Source organism: Haemaphysalis longicornis, unplaced genomic scaffold, assembly GCF_048455015.1.
Source record: "Haemaphysalis longicornis isolate Haplotype H1 unplaced genomic scaffold, Haemaphysalis longicornis Haplotype H1 scaffold_88, whole genome shotgun sequence".
Taxonomy (NCBI): Eukaryota; Metazoa; Arthropoda; class Arachnida; order Ixodida; family Ixodidae; genus Haemaphysalis; species Haemaphysalis longicornis.
In genome coordinates this window covers 655,362-663,757 of record NW_027526456.1, presented here as the reverse complement: position 1 = coordinate 663,757, position 8,396 = coordinate 655,362, and positions in this window count along the sequence as shown.

Genomic DNA, 8,396 nt, shown 5'->3' with positions numbered 1-8,396 from the left:
TTGCAATGCAATTGAACGAAATGACGGTCACTCGTACGCAGCATTGTTTCCGTGCAGCGCATGCTAAAAAAGTGGGATTTCGAGCCACCGCACTGGCCGCAAACACCAAATTTCGGAGCATCTGCGTCGATCGCGGAGCTGGAATACAACCAGTACACCCCTTAACCGGCGCGCGGCATTCCCGTGTCCAGCCCAGCAGCGGCACCATACCATGCCGTACTATCCCGTTCGCGCTATCCCGTTCGCCCTGGCTGAAGCCCTGTCCCCAAGGGAATGTCCCCGTGTTATTCGATGCTCTCCAGCTACTTCCCCGCGTTGCTGGCGTTCAGCGTGGCGTTTTCCGGTGTTTTCCGTTGCCTCCTGCGTATTATATCGCTCTTCTAACACTGGAAAATGCGGTCCCCGCGTTTCTGTAGTCAAGCTCGGCGTTTTCCAGTGTATTTCGTTCTTTCTGGCCTATTCCATCGCTCTCCTAATGCTGGAAAACGCGGGGGATTTCCGACCGGGTAAGTAAGAGATTTTGTAGCAATCCTGAACGGTCTGTCATGTGACACTTTTGCAATGAATCTAAAATTCTCTTTCACACGATAAAAACCTGCAGAACTATAAAGTGATAAGTGATCTATCGCATGGCAGATAGTAATAGTAATTACGGAATGCTTGATGTAGTGGCTGAAGGACAGTCTGTGGTGCAACAGAAATTTGTGTAGTGCCTACAGGGTGTTGCACAACAAAAAGTTCTGTAGTACAACAGAAATGTCTCATGCGGCAGACATTTTTTAGCTCTACTACAAAGGTTTTTGTAGTGGGACTATTGAATGTCTTTCGCATGATAGATATGTCTGTTGTACTACATAAATTTCCGTCGTACGACAGACATTCTGTCGTCATTCCGCAGAGATTCCTGTCTCACAAGAGACCATCCTGCATTCCCAAAATAAATTCCTGTTGTGCGACAGAAATGCCTGTCGTACGACAGATTTTCTGTATTTGTACTTCAGAAATTCCCGTGGACCGACAGACCACCCTGTAGTCCCGACAGAAATGCCGGTCCTGCGACAGAAATGCCTGTCGTACGACAGATTTTTTGTAGTTGTACTACAGAAATTGCTGTCGCACGACAGACCATCCTGTAGTCCCAACAGAAATCCCTGTCGTGCGACAGAAATTTCTGTTGTACGACAGAAATTCCTGTTTTGTTTTCTGACTGAGATATAGTGCATTGGAGGGGTCATGCTTCTTTTCCGATAGAGGAGGCAGTGGAAAATATTCAGTTTTCACAAACAAAATATTTGATTCCTTGCTATCGTGTGTGCTATACCAGTTTTGACTTGCCACGGTTCGTGTTGCTTTGAATGTACCGTGTAAGGCTGCAAGGGATCACCAGAAAGTACGAATGTTTGTTTTTGAAGTGCGTTTTTTTGGCTTTGTCTAACTTCCCACATGAGTAGGAATTTGGCGTCACCATCGCGAAATACTCGCTTCTTCTCGGACTTCTTTGGTCGTTTGTTCAGTATGATTGCTCAGTAGCTCTGCTCAACTTGAATATCGTCTGAGTCATCATGTTTATTATAGACGCGCTTTGTGGTTCTGGTTATGCGAAAACTATTTGTAACAACAGTCCTAAGTTCTTTTATAAGTTTTCGTTTGCCATCCTAGACTTCACTGTGACTGTGACGATCTAATCATGACTACCGGAATCTCCCTGCGTGCTTAGCCGGTTTGCCAGTTGGCGTATGTTTTTCCTGAACGGAAGGTCTGGAGGCGTATCCTTGGGAACCCATTCTTCTATTTCTTTTGGCTACACCGAGCCTGAAAACCAGCGAGATGCTTTCCTGCTGTGCATTAGATCATATTTGATTATGTCTCGGTTGTATGTTAGTTGAAAAACCGTGCTAAAACTATCGTGCTCGGTTGGACTAAGTCCACCCCTCTGCAAAAAGGCCCAGCTAATTTCTAGTTGCTGTTGTGGGAAAGACCCCTAATTTACACCAAGAGGCGAACTCACAAGACAAATCATAACGTTGTTACTGACAACGTTTATTTAATACGTCATATTCCACCGAACAGAATTCGTCCCCCAATTGTATAGATGAACAAAATTCCCTCATTGTGTTGCATTTCTCCGAAATACATTTCGAGTTCAAAGTATCTAATTAACGTAGATGCTATTTTGCCGGTACATTTACGTAGCGTATAACCACTGCTTGTGAATTAGAACAATCGCGGAATGCTTTAACTAAAAAATGATTATATCGCACCGGTGCAGAAGCAGTACCACGCTATAAACTCTCAATGACCGGTTTGTCGTGATAGAGTCAAAGAAAGGAATAAAGTGCTTACTTATGCAAGAGTTACAATCAGTTGTCACTATGGTGCAAAATTTGTACACAAGAGTTTGTTATTTACTTTAAGCAATAATAACTGTAGCAGCTGGGCGATAACATGGAATCTACGAGGATATGGTGGTAACAAGTATTTTTACGTTACCGACCCTGAGAAACATTTCAAACTAAGCTATCCTGAAGTAGGTTGCGTAAGGGTGCGTGAAGGTTGCGTAAAGCTTCGCTACCTTCAAGTCTTACGCGTTGGTGTGATCGTCCTGCATTTTTTGTTTACTCTTTAAAGTGGGGCCACTGTCTCGACCGGAACACAATTGTTTCAAGCCCAACGATGGGTTTTCGCACAATACGTCTGTGTTCGACCTGCCGCTGCTTTTTCATTGTGCCGTCCTCTTGCACGATATTACGTTTAAGAAATGTGCACTGAAGGTTTTAAAAATTAAAAATCGGTGTATTATACAGCCGACGCATTAGCCAATGTTCATATATTTTGTTTGGGGGTATTTTCAGAAAAACGACAGCAGCAGACGTTGTCTGTAACAGTATTTTCTGGTTGGCGGCAGTGCAGTGACAGCCAACAGGAATGTCGTCACGTTTTCAACCTCGTGGTGAGCAAATAGCACAAAATAAATGCAACTCGGCGCCATGGTAGAGCTATTTGAGAGGCCAAGTTTGGTATGATTTTTTTATTATTCTTACGTTACACTGTGTACTACAGAGAATTCTCAGGATTTTGAAGAGGAAGAAAATCCTGCGTCATCTGCACTTACACGAAACCCTCAGTTGACCGAAGCATGCCGAGTATAAGTGTATTATCGGCGCCTTCGCATTTTTGCCCCCCACCCCAGAGGTGAAAGCGCAACGCTTATCCTGGGGGGGGGGGGGGGGGGGGCAAAACATGCAGTGTATAAATGTGATCTTGGCGCCCCGCTGTGTTTTCCCTATGAGAGAGATGAAACCCGCTTCGAGCACAAATTATGGAAAAATTACTGCTGCCTTTGCGGCCATTTCTTTATAGAATGACATGCCTCTTTCTGTTAAATCGATGTCTACTTTGTCATTATTTAAAAATTCGCTTGAAAGATTTCTGTGAAACTATTAGTTGCCTGTGTATGGGTTTTTTTGGGTGGCTTTGTGATTTTGGTTTTGCAATTCAGATAATTGTATCTTGATTGACAATGTCCGCCACTAAACTAGATGATATTTTCTTCTTTCTTTCTTTTTTTGTTTTTTTCTTTGTGTTGCTTTTTGTTGCCTGATGTGTCACTTAAATTATAATCATTGCTCACCCCAATATATTGTATAATTGATTGCCATTCACTCGTATTACATCTTGCTTGTTTACTCGATCTAACTTATTGTTTGTTGTAATTCATCGACGGTCCCGTTACAGTTTTTAACTTCGGGATCCTCGTCTGCATATTGCTAATGCATTACTACTTTTTTTGAATGGGTAATAAACTAAAACTGAAACTGATAACGTTATCCTTGCAGCGAGCCGAAGAATTCAGTGTATAGGTGCTTTCTTCGCGCCTTGGTGCTTCGCCAACGGAGATGAAACCGTAAGGAGAAACTGGCGGTGGGGCGAAGCATGAAGTGTATAAGTGTATTCTTTGCGCTTTGGAATTTTTCGCACGGAGAGGAAACGGCTGGGTAGGGAGAGGTATACGGCTTTCCGTAGGTGTCGGGTCTTTGAAGCCCACAGCGTTCTAGCTGTAGGCGTTGGAAAGCGAGTGTCCCCGTGTGTTCTTTTAGCACGTGTTCGTCCCACTTAGATAAAACGTTCTCGGGCGAAGTGTGGCAAAACGAGTGCCCCGGTGTTTTAGTACCGTGACTACATGGTATTGCGACGCCATGACACCCCGAAAGCCCCAGGCCCTAACAAAATGGCCCCTAAAATCATCCGCTCCCATAAAAGCAGGAACAACGATCAAAGGGCGTTCGGGCCTCGTTGACACAACCGCGCTTGTGCATTCCAATGCGACAGGCTGGGTTACCTAAATACATCAAATAAACTTAAAGTGAGAAAACGGAAGAGCAGAGGAAGAGTGCTTAGCTTATTAGATATTGTCTACAATTCTGCACAATGGTTGGGTATCAGGTTCATTTAAAATTGACCCTAAATATGCATGACAGCTACTCCAGCTCGCAATGTTTCATGAAAATTGGAATATTCTATTCGTGGTTCATTTAAAAGATACTGAGCAATGCCTGAAGTATTTTCAATGCCTTAAAGCTGCTCCTCTTATTCCTAGGGAACTCCCCCTCTTTTTCATTCGCACAATTGGGACTAAGAAAAGGTCTTGCTGGAGCAGTATAGAACGACGGGTCTGCACACCTGTCCCTAATAGACACCCAAAGGCCAGCGCCCTGTTTGTTTTAGAGCCCAGATCATCATCTCGACCTCAGTTCATCGTGCCCCTTCCACTTCCCCCAACAGGCATCGAACACTCCGTACCAATACAGGGTTTTCTTTGCCTACCTCCATCGATGCCCCCTCTCTTCCCCTCTCTGCTTGGATCAGTATTATTTCACTTTGTTAAATGTTTCATTTGACAACTTCGGCCCAGCGACAAATCCTAAAGAAAACGCCGCTGCTTCAAATCATGGTGCGAGGGTGGCGAAAAAGCCGGGCTGACGGCCCGTTTCTCGTCGTCAGAGACCTAGCTGTTACACCTACATGGATTTCCGAAGTTGCCGCGGAAAGGTCTCTTTTACTGGTAGGCCCGGATCATACTGCATGGAGCCTTTCACGTCTCTCACAATGTGGACCACATTAGCACGCGCTGGAACCTGCCGCAAACAGCTTGGCGAACTCGGCGCGAACCGGCGAATTGAAGAGAATGCAAGAGATCCCGCCACGACCGCGGGGCGGAGGGTTCTCGAAAGTGGAGTTGGACGATTCCGGGCGCTCTACACGAGGCGCACGCTCCCGTGCCCTGGATATTTTTCTTCTTTCTGCAACCCCCTCACGTGGCGGAAGCCCACGCGCATTCTTGGACGTCGCCGGATGCTACTCACGAGACCCACGCTGATGTGCGCTCGGTATTTCTATTACTGAACGCCGCAACACGGAGCTCATAAACACCTCTGCTGTTTAAAAATCCTCTGCTGTTCAAGCAACCTAGCTACGTTGCTAGTTTTCTTACCTAATTTGGAGACAAACGCACCCGATACTTAGTTACTGCTACTTTGAATTTCCGTCTTTATTCTTTTCTCCGTTTTCTTTGGACACGAATAAGACTGCGATAGTTAGGCTGCTGGCAATTCACGCTTCCTCGCAGCCAGAGCTCACCTCCTCGTGCACCCGTCCTCCGCATGGCGGCGTCTGCAGCGGTGATGGCGCACGCACGAGGCGAATTCTCTCTGCATTCTTGCAGGATGCTGGGTTGGCGCTGTGGTTAGAGCACTTGCCATGGCTGCTGCTCTAGAGACCCCATTGCAAATCCCACACTAAACGAATTTATCTTTATTTTCAGCTGTGCATATTTCGATGCCATTCGTGTTGAAGCCTACGTTGACGACGAGGATTACCTATGGGCGGTATTCAATGAGGTCGGCACCGCACATAGGGTGCCGACCAAGGGATCCGGGCCGCCCAACATAGTAATGAAGTTTGTTGCGAAGCAGGTACGAGACAGCATTCTGACTTCGGCCAAGAAAAACAGGCTGAACGTAGGATTGCGTGGGTTCCAAGGAAGTGAGCCAGTCTATATGAATGCCCACCTATGCCCCGAAAATAAGGTCCTGCTCGGCAAGAGCATTCAGGCCAAAAAAGAAAAGAACTGGGAGTTCGCCTGGTTTGCAGACGACAAAGTATTAATGCGGAAATCAGAAAACTCGAAAGTCGTGCAGATTACATGTGAAGATGACCTGTCCAAAATTGTGTGATCGTCGGCACTTAACAACCTAAAGTACCCTAAACTAAAGTCGGCACTTAACAACCCTAAAAAAGTACCTCGGCCATATGGCGGTTCGACAAACTGCGCATGACAACCACAAGCCAAACGATAGTACATCCATCTTTCACAGCAACATTCGTAGCTTAAATAAAAACGCCAACTTGCTTATCGCCTATCTGTCGCAGCACACTACTTCTTTTGATATTATTGCTACATCTGAAACCTGGTTAAAAAAAGCGAGAACATTACGATCCCCGGATACGCTGCCGTGTCAAATCCACGGCTTTCCAGATCAAGGGGAGGGGGTGTAGCCCTCTTTGTTCAAAATCGCCACACGTACCTACAGCTATCGCCGATCATATGCAGTTTCCCAGAAATTGAATCTTTATTTATCAGACTCGGCTGTTCTCTTGTTGTTGGTGTACTTTATCGGCCTCCCAACTCACCCATAGCTGCCTTCTTCGATAAACTTGAAGCTATCTTTCTTTACTTAGCGAATTACAATGACCAAGTAGTTATCGTTGGTGATGTAAACATTTACACCGTTATTACAACTCATAATGAATACACATATCTGCTAGAGTCTCATAATTACTTGAACCTAATTACCATTCCTACGAGACAAACGGCTAAATCTGGAACCTTAATAGACCATGTTTTAACAAATGTACCATCACATGCCAAGGCTGACGTGTATAATGTGCCAATTTCTGATCACCTCCCTATTTCCATGACTATCAAAGACCTGATCCAACCAAAACAACAGAAAACAGCACCTTCAACTAGAGTCGACTATGCTGTAGCACGGAACAAGCTTTTGTCATTAGACACTAATTTAATATACAACGAAGACGTTAACGTCGAATTATGTAACTTGATTGAAAGTCTCACTAGCATCATTGTCAACAGCAGCAAAACTATATCTACTAGGTCTTACCAGGAACCACTGTGCCCATGGATGACTGATTACATCCTCTCCACCCTAAAACAAAAAGACTGCTGGTATCATAAATAAAGAAGAATAAACACAATGGGTATTACCTGCGCAATTATAAAATGTTGCGTAATAAATCAGTGTCGGTTATTAGAATACGCAAAAAAGAATATTATAGCCGTCTTATACAGCACGCAAATGGTAATACTGAAAAAATATGGGAAATAGTTAAAGAAGTTACTGGCAACAGCCCAAAACAGCAGGTTCTGCCGACTTCATAGACATAAGTATTGTTGACAGCTTTAATCTATATTTCACGAGCGTCGGCCGTGCCTTGGCAGCAAAATTTCACAATTCGACTGAGTACCCCTTTCAAGGACACCGTTTAACCAACACTTTTTATGTGTATGACATTGAATCCAAGGATATTTGAAGCTGTTGTATTAAACATGTCTACGAATAAGGCTGCCGGACCAGACCACATCACGGTGCGGTTTCTTAAGGAAAACATAGATATCCTGTGCTTTATCTTATGTAATATTTTCAATCATTCTCTGCATGCTTCTACGTACCCATGTCCTCTAAAAAAAGCTAGGGTCGCACCGATCTATAAAGACGGAGACCCCACTAACCCATCTAGGTATCGGCCAATATCCGTGCTAAGCGTCCTTAACAATCTATATGAGAAAATTCTTGCAACCCGAATACATAAATTCCTAGATAAATACCACATAATTTGCCCACAACAGCACGGTTTTCGTTCCGAGTGCTCAACATCAACCGCGGTGCTGTCTTTAACACAAGCAATTAACTCGGCCCTAAACAATAACAAACTGGTAGCTGTCGTGTACTTAGACTTAAAAAAAGCATTCGACACCGTAGATCACTCCATCCTCTTAGGCAGATTGAAGCACTACGGTTTTAGAGGTACATCTTTCGACCTATTCTCAAGTTATTTTCATGACCGGTACCAGATAGTTCGCATTAACAATGTATGTTCTTTTCCGCAGCCTATAGAAACTGGAGTTCCACAGGGATCAGTCCTTGGGCCCTTATTCTTCTCTTTGTACATAAACGATCTGCCATTATCCTTACACTGCTCTGACTTTTTGATGTACGCTGATGACACAGCTATAATTATTACAGGTAACAATATCGAGGAAATTGAATCTAGAACAAACTCAGAGTTATCAAGAATTTCCAGATGATTTTGTGCCA